Genomic DNA, 14,806 nt, shown 5'->3' with positions numbered 1-14,806 from the left:
GCCAGGGGAAATATCAATAACCTCAGATATGCAGATGACACCACCCTTATGGGAGAAAGCAAACAGGAACTAAAAAACCTCTTGGTGAAAGAAGAGAGTGAAAAACCTGGCTTAAAATTCACCATTCAGAAAACTATGATCATGGCATCTGGTCCCATCACTTCATGGCAAATAGATGGGGAAACAATGGAAACAGTGACAGACTTTATTTTCTTGGGCTCCAAAATCACTGCAGATGGTGACTGCAGCCATGAAATTAAAAGATGCTTGCTCCTTGGAAGAAATGCTATGACCAACATAGACAGCATATTAAAAAGCAGAGACATTATGTTGGCAACAAATGTCCATCGAATTAAAGCTATGGTTTTTCCAGTAGTAATGTATGGATGTGAGAGCTGGACCATAAAGAAGGCTGAGCACCAAAGAATTGATGCTTTTGAACTGTGGTGTTGGAGAAGAGAGTCCCTTGAACTGCAAGATCAAACCAGTCCATCCTAAAGAAAATCGATCTTGAAAATTCATTGGAAGGACTGATGCTAAAGCTGAAGCTCCAATAGTTTGGCCACCTGGTGTGAAGAGCTGACTCATTAGAAAAGACCCTGATGCTGGGAAAGATTGAAGACTGGAGAAGGGGACAACAGAGGACGAGATGGTTGGATGGCATCACCGACTCAATGGACATGAGTTTGAGCAAGCTCTAGGAGGTGGTGAAGGACAGGGAAGCCTGGCGTGTTGCAGTCTATGGGGTCTCAAAGAGTGGGACACGACTGAGCGATTAAACAGTACTTAATGAGTCAATTATATTGTGTTCTTTAGAAATCCTTCCGTCTTGGTAAATCAGGATTTTACCACTAGATGGCGCATGGCAAATATTCATCATTCAATTGGTTAGTATGGAGCGACTACAAACCTAATTCTCTCTGTTTTATTCTCTCTCTTTTTTCCATTTATTTTTATTAGTTGGAGGCTAATTACTTTACAATATTGCAGTGGTTTTTGTCATACATTGACATGAATCAGCCATGGATTTACATGTATTCCCCATCCCGATCCCCCCTCCCACCTCCCTCTCCACCCGATTCCTCTGGGTCTTCCCAGTGCACCAGGCCCGAGCACTTGTCTCATGCATCCAGCCTGGGCTGGTGATCTGTTTCACCCTAGATAATATACAACTCTCATTAGTTCTAGAATGTATATACATTTCAGCTTCCCTGGTGGCTCAGACGGTTAAGAATCTGCCTGTAATAACTTTAAATATAATTATTGTGCAATAACTATTTTTGTTAAAGCATTTTATTCTTTATTTTCTGAAATTTAGAGCAAAGAACAACGCAGTAAACACCTGTATGTACTTAATCTAGATTTACCAATTACTGTTGTTGTTTAGTCGCTAGGTCGTGTCTGACTCTTTGTGACCCCATGAACTGCAGCCCGCCAGACTCCTATGTCCATGGGATTTCCCAGGCAAGAATACTCGAGTGGGTTGCCATTTCCTTCTCCAGGGGATCTTCCTGACCCAGGCATTGAACCCACATCTCCTGCCTTGGGAAGCGTATTCTTTACCACTGAGCCACCAGCGTATTGCTAATTTGCTCTGTCTAGCCTTTCTTTGATTTTTTTCTAAAGCATTTTAGAGTAATTTGTAGACATCATGGCACTTCATCTCTGAATACATGAACATGTGTCTCATGCAAATCCATCATCCCACATTATCATACCCTATTATATTGATCTAATATAACCTAATATCTAGCCTATATTAAAAATCTTAATTTTCCCCCAAATGTCTTTTATAGCATTTTCTACTGAGGATCCAATCCAAGATCACACATTGCATTTGGTTGTCAGAGCTCTTTTTTTTAGGTCATATTTCTTAATCTTCTTTAATCCAAAACAGTTTCCCTGCCCCTCCTTTTTAAAATGTAGCAATTCTATACAAATATGAAAATGCACATACATTTTAAAATATTTCTTATGTATTTCTTCCTCCACCACTGTGTCCAATATCTTTAGGCAGATAATGTAACAACCCTAATTATAAATGTTATCCCAAATGGATAACATTAAAAAAAATAACAAAATACTTCTAAGTGCAGCAATTGTATATGTCATGTATAATAAAAAACCATATAGAAATTTGAGGGGTAGCTCTTTGTTAAATTACGAGCTTTTTAGAAAGGTAATGGACTGTGTTTATTCATTTTTATAATTCTCTACTCCCAGTATTTTGATACTCTCATAAGAGGAATTGCTTCTTAAATTTCTCTTTCTGATCTTTCATTGTTAGTGTATAGAAAAGCAACAGATTTCAGTGTATTAATTTTGTAACCTGCAACTTTACCAAGTTCATTGATGAGTTCTAGCAGTTTCCTGGTAGCATCTTTAGAATTTTCTATGTATAGTATCATGTCATCTGCAAACAGTGATAGCTTAATTTCTTCTTTTCCAGTTTGGATTCCCTTTACTTCTTTTTCTTCTCTGATTGTTGTAGCTAGGACTTCCAGAACTATGTTGAATGAAGATCGTGTGAGTGAACATCTTTGTCTTGTTTTTGATCTTAGAGGGAGGGCTTTCAGCTTTTCACCACTGAGTATGATACTAGCTTTGTCTTATAGTGTAATCTGAAGTCGGGGATCCTGAGTCCTCCAGCTCTGTTTTTCTTTTTCAAGGTTGCTATGGCTATTCAAGGTCTTTTGTGTCTCCATACAAATTTTGAGATTTTTTGTTCTAGTTCTCTGAAAAATGTAGGTCTGTCTATATGGCCTTTATTATATTGAGGTATATACCCTCTATGCCCACTTTCTGGAGGGTATTTTTAATCATAAATGGCTAATGAATTTTGTTAAAAGCTTCTTCTGCATCTATTGAGATGATCATGTGGTTTTTATTCTTCAGTTTGTTGATGTGGTTGATTTGATTTGATTGATTGATTTGCAAATGTTGAAAAATCCTTGCATCCCTATGATAAATCCTACTTGATCAGGGTATATGATCCTTTTAATGTGTTGCTGGATATGGATTGCTAGTATTTTGTTTAGGACTTTTGCATCTATATCCATCATTGATATTGGCCTGTGATTTCCTTTTTTTTTTTTTAATGGTATCTTTGTCTGGTTTTGGTATCATAGTGATGGTGGCCTCATAAAATGAGTTTGGAAATTTTCCTTCATCTTCAACTTTTTGGAACAGTTTCAGGAGGACAGGTGTTAACTCTTTTCTAAATGTTTGATAAAATTTGCCTGTGAGGCTGTCAGGTCCTGGACTTTTGTTTTTTAGGAGGTCTTTAATCACAGTTTCAATTTCAGTGCTGTTCATATTTTCCATTTCTTCCTGGTTCAGTCTAGGGAGACTGTATCTTTCTGCCCCCAGTATTTTGAATGTGGTGAGCCTCAATACATGTTCGAGGGATGAATGAATGGTTTTCTCTCTCTTCTTTTACTATAGTAAAATATGCACCATATAAAATGCATAATTTTAACTATCTTAAGTGAATGGTTCAGTGGCATTAAGTATGTTCACATTGTTGTGCATGGTTCTCTTTTAATAACCCAAGGAATATATGTTAATTATAGAAAAGTTATTAAATAGATAATCAAAAAGAAAAATGATCTAAACACCCCTCAAATTTACCATCCATAGAAAACCCAGACTTAGCTATTCCTAACATTTTGGGAAATATCCTTTCAGTTTTATTTATGTATACTTATTCTTAGCCATATAAGATATAAAAATGATAGCATACATACTGTATAGTAATCTGCCTTCTTTTTCTTAACATGTAGTTAATATTTTCCATGTTAATAATAGATAAGTGGGTTGTTTTTGATCTGTTTATATTTCATCCACTATTTTTGTAACATGTACCTCCAGTAACCAAGAAGGTGGGTGGGGAGCATGGTTACAGGGCTAAGGATAGGAACGAATTCTGTGCATTAATTTTTTCTCTGAGCACAGTGGATAACAACACTGATTTAGAGCCTGGATTTATAGCTGTGCTGCTATTTGTAATTTGGTCATGGCAAAAAGGTTTATGTATCTTTTGCTAACTCCCATCTTTAGGTCAGGGGTCTAATGACAACACTGCACTAAGGGACAGGGACCAGACAAGAACAGTCTCTGTCATTTGACTCGAAAGTCTTTGGAATCTGAAATCTTCCCAGGGAGAACTTGTTATTGAATGCCTGCCTTGCCCTGATTGGGGAAAACGCATGCATCTTGAACAATAAAATGGTAATGCTCACCACCAGAGACTAGACCTTGTGAATGTTCTCTGATGCCTAGTAGGGCCACTGCAGAGAAAAATATTAATGAGACTGTTGCTAGGAGATGGGAGAGCCAAAAACCATGGCTTTGTAGGGGTTTCACTGGAAAGCAAGACAATTTAGGTATGTTTTAGATCAGCGGTTTCACTATTAAATTCTGCCCTTTGTTGAGCATGCGCTTTTTAGCATGTAATGTTTAATATGATTTTATGTTTGGGGAGGAATTTTGAGGATAATGCCAAGGCATTTTTTTTTCTTTCCCTCCAGCTAATCCATTCTTCACAGCACAGCTCATTTTCCAGCGGCTGCTGCGGCTCTTCCCCCCACCCTTCAGTGCGACAACCTCCGAGCTGGTGGAGGGGCAGAGCGAAGGCAACTGGTAAGTAGCGGTGAAATCTTTTGTAACATAGATATCCGAAACGTTTTGGTTTTTTTTTTTAAATAGCAAGCGACATGTTTTGATGGATCAAGATAATACAGAACTGTGGAGGAATTTCTGATTTTAATACATGGCATTGAGAAAATGGCTTAATTCAAATCTAAACATTCCACGGTCACTTTTCTAGTTTAAAGCTCGTTTCTGAAAAGTGAATGAATTTTTAGAAGGAAATATAGAAACTTCCCTCTTGTGATTCTGGTTAAGATAGTGCCTCAAAGAGGACTCGATGAAGATGTTATTGAAATGAGAAATTGCGTTCGGAATGCTATGGCAGCTTTAGGATGTTTGCAGTATATGTGATGAAATGGATGATGATTCACAATGTTCTAAGATCTGATTTCCTTTCAGGGTATGGAGAGAGCATGAGAAAAATGTTATTTTGCAATGGGGAAAAGAATACCTTGCCTCATTTTTTTTAAATTAAGAAAATCATGTGACTGGATGTCTGTACAGGAGAGAAAATGAGAAGGAGGGCACCCTGTAATGTTCAGATTAATTGCTTCACATGAGAGATGAACGTGTGTTGAATGAGAAAGATTTAAATTTGGTTTTAGGATGAAACATCATGAAAGAGAAATAATGACTATTGTGACTGCCTTTATTTGGAAAATAATTCATTTGTATTTGTAGACATCGATTTTTACAGTAAAGACAATATAATCAGTGCTTCTTTCTTGGGAAAGGGATGTGAAAAAAAATAGCAGATTCCTATCAACAAAGCTTTTATATTTGATTCTGAATCGTGCCTGAAAATATTTACGCTCTTGTGTCTCCTTTTACCTGGAAATTGCTTTCGTGCATATGTTTCTGCAAGGATAAAAAGAAAAAAAATTAAGCAAAAAAGCTGAAGTGTTGGGTTTTTTATTTCTCTGAAATTCAGATTGCTTTGTCAATAGGAAGCAAAGGAGGAAAAAGAGAGATAAGTAGATTTTTTGAGTTAGATGCCAAAATAGCAGTCAGGGAGGAAGAGATAAGAATGAAATAGCTTTAAAGAAAGTTGGTAAGAGGGGCCATTTTTTCCAAGCTGAAAATGTCTGCTGGTGGCATGTTTTGCATGAGGTGGTGGGGAGAGTGTGATGAAGCCATAGGAAGGAGGGGGGCTTCGAACAGAGCACTGCGGCAAAGAGGATGACTGACACATCCAGGGACATGTGACCATTCTCTGCTGTAGTGAAGAAAATTTTCCAGGAGTCCATCTTGTATAAGAAATTCTGTACCTACTAACATACAAATACTACTATAATCTTTACATAACACATCTTGAGTTTATCTGGTTTGCTCCACTGTTGATAAACATGGGCAGATTTACTCTTTGCTTTTTATTGTCTCTAATCCCAGACTTTCTTTTCCATACTCTCATCCCTTTTATAGCCCTTATTAAAATCAATATCTTATTAAAATATCTTGCCATCTTTCCCCTTTATTATAAAAATTCACATATTTGTTGTAGAAAATTGGGGAAAACCTAAAGATGCCTATACAAATTACCCAGAATCCTATAACCAAGAGCTAATTGCTGTTAATATAGTCAATCCCTCTTCTCTGAATCCATGCAAATCTATGCATAAAATATGTATTTATATATAAAATTAAGATCCTATGCACATATCCTTTTCAATCTGCTTTAACTAAGCAATATATTGAGAGAAATTCTCCATATTTAAAAATATCCCACAAGAATGTGATGCTTTGTGGATGCTTAATTTTCTATCATATAAGTATTCCACTAAATGTCCAATTATTGAAAGTTTCTACGTGCAATTTTTGCTGTTATAATTTAAGGAATATCTTTCCATATAAACCTCTGTGAGCGTTTTTGTGTTTTTTTTTTTTTCTCCTAGGATAAATTCATAGCTGTGGAATTCCTGGATCAAATGGTATGAACCAGTTTAAGGTTTCTCCCCTACCCCGCCAACCCCATACATTATCGCCTCATTTATTTATCATATGTGGTAAAAGCATTATTTTCCAGTTTATTTGCCTATTTATGTTTTATCATTTATGGTGAGTTTTCTTAAACGTGTTGCAGCTTTATATTTTTAGACATCCATAACTATCAAGTTTTGATTTTGTGATTTTTTTTCTTTTGAGTATATTCACCTGCATTTTTCCTAGTCATTTACTTGTTTCATTCTTTGCAATTAACTCTAATTCATCTAGAATTCATTTTGGCATATGATATGAAGTAGATCTAATTTTGTGTTTTTTCCAAATAGGTCACCAATTGTTTCAGCGTCATTTATTGAATAATCCAACCTTCTTCCACTGATTTGAAATGGCAAGAACTGTCCTCCCACTAGATAGGGTGTAGCTTCCCACAGGTCGGCCATTTTCTCTCTACCCAAGAAGGTTACATCCAACAATAGCACTGGTACCTTCTTGCAGTTTCTGACAGCTTTCTATACTATAGCATCACGTTCTTGCTGATGCCTTTCACAAATTCAGGGCACACGCAGTTTAGGGCAGTGATTTTCAAACAGGATTTAAACATTTTAAATAGTCAAAAAATTATCTTTCTGAGATGCGTTTTACAAGTGAAAATCGAGGAATCCTGATATATTAAACTACTGTTCCAGATGTGCTAGTCCTCCTAGACACAGCTGACAGCCTAATTGTGTAGTCAAATAATACTCCTGGGGTTAGTGTTATTCCTAAAGTTCCTCCTTCAACCTCTTTTTCTACTCCTCAGGTACTCGGAGAATTAAAGCTGACTGGACTCAGTTCCTGGAATTTTCTAGAATGGTAGAAGTGGAAAATGTAAGAAATGTATAAGGAGCAAAAATAAATAATGTTTGCCAGCCTGTTGCTGGCAGTAGTCTGATCTAGGGATTTAAAGGGGGGCAGGATGAGTCCCAATCCATGCCACCACTGCCAACGTCTCTTGTAGAGAGGGACATACCCCTGTGATTCGCCTCTTTTTACTGCAGGTGGAAGGCTCAAGCATAAACCACGGAGTCTTTTAGTGGGAGATGGGTTAAATGTTACTCAAAGAAATATTTGACTATTAAAATCACCTGCCACCCACTGTTAACCCTTGCCACCCCGACTCCCAACACAGTCTTCTTTTCTCTATTGACTTCTGACTCCCTTCTAGCCTTTACTGATTCAGGAAGAAAAAAGGGGGGGCGTGGGTGGGAGGATGCCCTGCCTGCCCTTACTGCAAGGGGCTCCTTTGGCTCACAGCCACAGCCCCAATCATTTCTAGATTTGCTGTATTAGGCTATGATTTGTTTGTGACTGGAGGTTGGTTTCCATGGCAATGGCAGCTCACCAGGGCATGCGCATTCGCTCTTCCGCAGTGGCAGAATGCGGCTGTGGAGGCGAGGGAGGGGTCATGGGGGCTCCAGACGCTGAAGGTGTTATTTTGCTGTCCTGATGTCAGTTCTTCTGGGCTGAAATGCCACCATTATGGTATACATAGCACTGAATTTTTTTTAATCCTCGGAAGGCTTTGAGCCACTCCCTTTTTCTTCCTCCTATATTACCTTCTCTCAGTATGTCCACCAGAGATCAGGAAGTCTTCCCAAACTTTGAGGTCACTCACCCACAAGGGGATACTGACGCCTCAGGGCCCCCAGGGGATTCATAATGGTGTGGGCACAGGTAACAGACTGCCTTGTTTCAAACCTGCACCGGTGGCTAGTGGCATGATCACAGGTACAATTTTACTTAGTCTCTCTGTGCCTCAATTTCCTCAGATGGAAAATGGGGGTAATAATAGCACCTTTAGAACAGTGTCCGGTAATGATAATCAGTGTATAAATGTTGGCTATTATTCTTTGTAGATATTAAAGGAGACCTGCCCTGAAATGGACTTGTGCTGCAATGTACAAACTCACCCTCTAATGTCCCGTGGCCAAACAGCACAAGCAGAGAAGTTACCCCTACAGCACAAAGACTCTTCGCTTTGCACGCGGATAAACACCAGGGCCACAAACGTGCCCCACGGCACACATTTCACCACATCACCCAGCCTCACCCAGAGGCACACATATCCTCCCCGCAGCCAAAAGTCTCACTAAAGGATGCAGATCTGCACCCCCCCCGTGACACAGAGACACTCTACCCCAGACACACAGACCATCACAGCCCCTCCGACTGTCCCCATGTCACACAGAGCCTTTCCCTGGCACACGTGGAGCCCACAGACACTGCCCATAGAACACAGATTCTTCCAAAAGCAAGCATCTTCTCAAGGCCCAAAGACTCACTCCTGAGGTCACAGACATGCCCTCCCACCCACCAATACGCCCCATGACACAACACTCTTACCACACAGCAGGGACTCAGTCCGTGGCACATGGGCGCCCCATGAAACAAAGGCTGTCCCCACAGCACCCAGATTTCTCCAGTGCCCCACCCAGTAAACCCATAGCTGAGGTCCTCCGCAGGGTGCAGACTCTGTTTGCATCTCCCTGACCCAGCACACGGACTCCCGCCAAGGGTGAGGATTTTTCCCAGGGCACAGAGACAACCCCCAGAGCACACAGGCCCTCCTCCGGGCACAGGACCTCACCCCCCACCCCACACCAGGCACACAGCCTCCCCCATCCCAGAACACAGTTCACTACACAGCTTGAAAATCTGCACAGAGAGACACACGCACTCTCCGCTGACAGACAGGCAAACTCCACAGCACGCAGACAAGCAGCACAGCACCCAAGCCCGCTCCTATGGACATGGACGTGGCCCGCAGGACACAGACACGACTCAAATCACGTAGACTTACCCCGCGAAACACAATCCCCCCCCGCCCCCGCTGACAGCACACGGAGTGTCCCGGACACACACAGATTCTCCTTTTGGTTGAAAGATGCTCCCCACAGCACACAGTATACTGTCTCCAGTATCTAGGCTCATCCCACAAACCAGCTGTCTCCCCAGGACCCAGGCCCCCCACCCCCGGGCACACAGACCCTCTCCGACTCAGCTGACTGGCCCCAGGGCACACAGCCTCTCGGTGGAACACAGTCATGTCCATAGCACAGGGACGTGCCCGCACCACCTAAACCCTCTCCACAGCTCCAAGACTCAGCCCACAGCATCAAGGTTAAATCCAGAGCACAGGCTCGCCCCACTGCACTCGGACAAGCTCACCCCATCATAGAGAGATACAAAGACCATCTTAACATGTATCCCCTCGACTGTGGCACAACGCACCATCTTTCCCTCCAAGGCATCAGTTGACTCCGCAACAAACACAGTCACCACACAATGCAAACACACCCTATGGCACCCTCATGTGCTCTACAGCGTCCAGAGTTCCTCTAAATATCCACTTCTCCATAACGCACACTGTGGCCTTGGATCAAGAAAGCCCCTGTCAAATTCTTCAGACACACTCTGTGATACATATACACACCTCACAACTCACATCACTACTTCCCAGTGTGCAAACTGGCCCTACAGTGCACAGGCTTCTTCCACAACAGACACGCTCATGCCATGGCAGCACCTAACTTTTCCCGGAAATGTTCAGATTCGCCCCTCAGCACACAGTCACCTCACAACTTCGATACAACCTATGATAAAGCACAACCCTGCACTCAGTGATGCAGAGTCATGTCACAGGACACACTTGTCATGCAGATTCACTTCACCCAAACCACACTCCTTAGGGTGATTACACAGTGCACACACACACCCCCAAACACTCACCACCCTTTGTTCTACAACCTCCGGATTCACCCGTAACACACAGATGGCTTTCACACCAAAGTCGGCCCAAGGAGGCCCAGAACTTCATCTAGATGCACAGTTTCTCCCATCAACACACAGACTTGCTCCACGACACACACAAACACCACAGAACCCTGAGCCTCACTCCCAAATACTCAGTCAAGCCTTTCAAGTCATAGATTTGCCCCACGACATAATCACACCCACAAAATTTAGAATTCACAGAAATGCCTGTGAACACATAGATTTCTCCCTCAATGCATAGAGTTGCAACACAACATACATTTACCCTAAGATAGAAAACCTATAAAGCACATGAGCCTTCCCCAATATGTGGACACACAACACACACTATTACCTGTGCAACGCCAAGATTTCCATCATAGTTTACAGATGTGCTTTACCATCTCACTGAGCTCAGCCCTGGCCCTCAACACATACCACTTGTGTAATGGCTAAGAGCAAGGCCTCTGGGCCCAGACTACTTGGGTTCGAATCCAGGTTCCACCCCTTTCTAATTGTGCACATTGGGTAAGTATATTTCTCTGTTCTTTGGTTTGCTCATTTGTAAAACAAAGATAACAGCTGTATCTATTGAAAAGGGTTGTTGTGTGTATTGAATGGATTAGGATATGCTAAGCGCTTAATACAGTGCCTGGCACACAAGAACTGTTTCAGTTGTTAATGTAATTAACAATGTAATTAATTGATAGTACCATTGCTAATGTGAAAAGGGTCAACCCCAGAACATCTGGGAACATTATAGCACAGAGACGCTTCACCACAACAGCCACACACCCTACAGAGCATGGACACGATCCTAAACCAGATCCTGCTCGCCACACACAGAGCTTCATCACAGTTCAGAAGTGTGCTCTGTGATGCATGGGCTTGCTGCTTAATACACACACTCACCCCCACAGTATCCAGACCCACAACACAACACATGCACACACACATGTACCCTCCAACTCAGCAATGTGCCCCCTGTCACATGAACACACCCTACCATGCATAGATTTTGTCCCATCATGTGTGGATAGAGCACAGAACTATGCTCCTAAGGTCATGCTCCTCAGTAAATAAGTCTTGTGCCTTGATTATGACTCATCCCACAGCATACAGCATCACCCAGCTTGCCTCACAAGCACAGAGAACACATAATACGTGTCACACCTCCCAGACCCCTCAGGTGCTTACTGTATAAGCGCTCAGCATTGTGTAACACACACCCTCACTCTGCAACACAGTGTCCTCAGCCCAAATGCACATCTGCCTGCAAAGCACCAGCATGCCCCAACAACACAAAGACACTTTCCGTAACATGACCACAGCTAGGCCCCAGATGTGCAGAGATATTGAACACCAGTACACACACACCCTATGCAGAGGCATCCTAAAATGCACAGACCCCCCTCCTCAATTAGCTTCCCAGGTGATGCAGTGGTAAAGAATCTGCATACCAATGCAGGAGACACAAGAGACTGGGGTTCGATTCCTGGGTTGGGAAGATCCCCTGGAGTAGGAAATGGCAACCAACTTCAGTATTCTGGCCTGGAAAATTCCATGGACAGAGGAGCCTGGTGGGCTACAGTCCATGGGGTCACAGAGAGTCGGACACGACTGAAGACATACACACATTCCCTCCTCAATGACCTCAGAAAACCTGCAGACTCCTGCAACATAAACACATTTCCCATAGCACATGCGGTCCCCTCATCACTCATAGAACTGCGTCCTGATTACAGACTTCCCCTACATGACTCAGTCTAGGGCAGCAATACCCATCGTCCAGGGACTAGATGTACAACCTGTAAACACACCTTTCCAAATCGACACTCCTGCAAACACACAGGGTTCTCTGACAGCTCACAAAATTGCATCACCACATACCTGTCCTTTAAAGCAAGAGCTCAGCACAGTGGCCACAGTCGGTGCACAGTGGAAAGCCTTGCCACTCAGGGCACAATATTAGCATCTTTGCTTCCAAACTTGATATAAACAATGCCCCCTCTGCACAAAACCCACCCCGAAACTCAGGGAGAAGCCTCACACACTTGGATGAATTTCTGCTTTCTATAGGGGCTCTGCAACCTATACTATATCACCACACCGACACAAACCCCACAGGGTTCAGAGATATGCTCATCCCCAAACAAAGGGGCAGTGTAGACTATGGTTAAAAGCTTACTCTTAGGATTCAGGCTGCCTGGCTTCCAAGCCCACGTGTATTGTTAACTAATCATGTGCCTTTTGAAAGGAGTCTTAACGTCTCTGTGCCTTGTTTTTCTCAGGTATAAATTGGGAGTAATAATGGTACCTACTTATTAGGGCTGTCGAGAAGAATAAATGCTGATTGCTTATAACGTGTTTAGAAGAGTGTTTGGCACAGAATTAGTGTTACGGATGGTAGCAGATCTGGTTGTTGTTGCTATTGTTGTTTCTACACGTGCAACTGGACCATAATGGTACAACTCAATCTAAAATAATTCAAATTAACACACAACATGCAGCCCAGAATCACATCACAGCTCACTCCCACCACCCTTTCCTTACAATTTCCCTATCGACTGCAGTTAGCCCACAACACTGGGAAGCGCCTACTGTGCAGAGTCTCTAACATGTGGACACATCACACAACACATGTGGCAGTGCACAAACACACCCATGATACACAAACTCATCCATGCAAACACTCATCCCATTGAACTAAATGCACCTTGTCATACACACACACACACACACACACACACACACACACACACACACACACACACACACACACACACAGGGTCTCAGTACACATACCAGAGAACACATTGGCCCCACAACACAGAGAACTCACTTTAAAATCCCTAGAAACAATCCATAACACATAGACTTCTCTGAGAGCTGATCCATATCGACATGCCTTATAGCATACAGACTTGATTTCACCGCAGACTCCTCCCACAAAGTAGAGAATGGCATCATGACACACCATCTTGTCCCACTGTGCAAAGTCTAGTCCCCGAAATCCTGGGTGTCTTCCACAGGGTATGGATGGCCACACAACTCACAGCACCCCCCTCAAGGGAACAGAATTATATCACAGTGTGAGGGTCCCAAACACCTTTAGTTGTGTCCACCTAGTCCTCCAATAGATATGCAAGGCCCAGAGCCCTCAAATACGACCTGTGACTGGTAATACAAATGTCTGCCCCCCTAACCCACACTCACATCAGAATATCTGGAGCGAACTTGCTGCTGACAGACCACCCCACGGTGCACAGCGATGCCTTACAACATACAGATACTCATCCCAAAGTACAGACACAACCCCAACCCACACAACCCGCTCCATAACGCACAGAGTGATAACAGTGCAAGACATACTCCACAAACACCTGTCTGCCACGTCGTGCACACATCCATCACATAGCACCATCATGCCAAGTATAAAGCCCAACAAAGGGACATCCCTGGTGGTCCAGTGGTTAAGACTCTGCACTTCTACTGCAAGGGCACGAGTTCAATTCCCGGTCAGGGATGTAACATGTCCACAGTGGGGCCTAAAAACGACCCCAACAAAGCACAGGCAAACCCCTCAGTGCATAGACCTGCCTCATAACAAAAGGCATACCGTGCATGGGCTGGGATCACCATGCGCACCCTCACTCTACAAACCTGGTTTGCTCCACAATAGATACGGTCACTCCACAATGAAAACACTAGACCCATAACACCCAGGCTCACTACAAAGAGTTTCCCCAGCACAGAGGAGGCCCTATAATGTGCAGGTATGCTCCCTTGCCTCCCCGGCTTGCCCAACCAAACCGTGCAAGGCATATATCACACACCAATCTGGACAGATGGTAGAAGACTTTGTATACAACACAAACATGCCTGATAACATACTTAGTTCCCTGCAGTGCACAGACTTACCCCCACGGAGCACATGCTCATCCCCGTACACAAAGGCACATCCTAGAGCACATAGACATGGGCTGCAACATCCAGGATAACCCCACAATGCCCAGATTCACTTCACAGTTCCATTAAACCCCATATCCTTAATGCAGACAGAAATGCACAGCACACAGACTCGCCTTCAAAGCACATAGCTGTACAACAGAGCACAGATGTGGTCTAGAACCGAGACGTGGTGCCCAACACATACACACACACCCCGCACCTTGCTGGGCAGACACCTGGCTTACAGTGAAAACAGGAGCAACGAAGACCAAGACCTGTCATGCACAGCACAAAGGCACACCCTGCAATGCTTATCCGCAACCCATTACAAGGACTCACCTCACCACTCTGAGCTCAGCACACAGTGTACAGAATTGCAAAAACCCAATAGGAAGACACAAATATGAAACCCAGACTCTTCTTGGAAAGCACAGAATCGTGTCACAAAGCCCTGATATGCCACACGGTGCAG

The 14,806-nt window shown here is 43.0% G+C and overlaps 1 long non-coding RNA gene across 1 annotated transcript; it reads left to right on the top strand.

Moving 5' to 3' along the window:
• The first annotated feature begins 4,601 nt into the window (after positions 1 to 4,601).
• LOC136153468 (uncharacterized) lies at positions 4,602 to 9,410 on the top strand. Its single transcript, XR_010660406.1, has 4 exons — positions 4,602 to 4,641; positions 6,543 to 6,578; positions 7,391 to 7,458; positions 8,487 to 9,410. It is a non-coding gene; the product is annotated as an uncharacterized lncRNA (long non-coding RNA).
• Positions 9,411 to 14,806: the final 5,396 nt, after the last annotated feature.

The sequence above is a fragment of the Muntiacus reevesi genome, chromosome X (genome assembly GCF_963930625.1).
Source record: "Muntiacus reevesi chromosome X, mMunRee1.1, whole genome shotgun sequence".
NCBI lineage: Eukaryota > Metazoa > Chordata > Mammalia > Artiodactyla > Cervidae > Muntiacus > Muntiacus reevesi.
The sequence above is the reverse complement of the archived record's forward strand: the minus strand, read 5'-3'. Positions and strand labels throughout refer to the sequence as shown.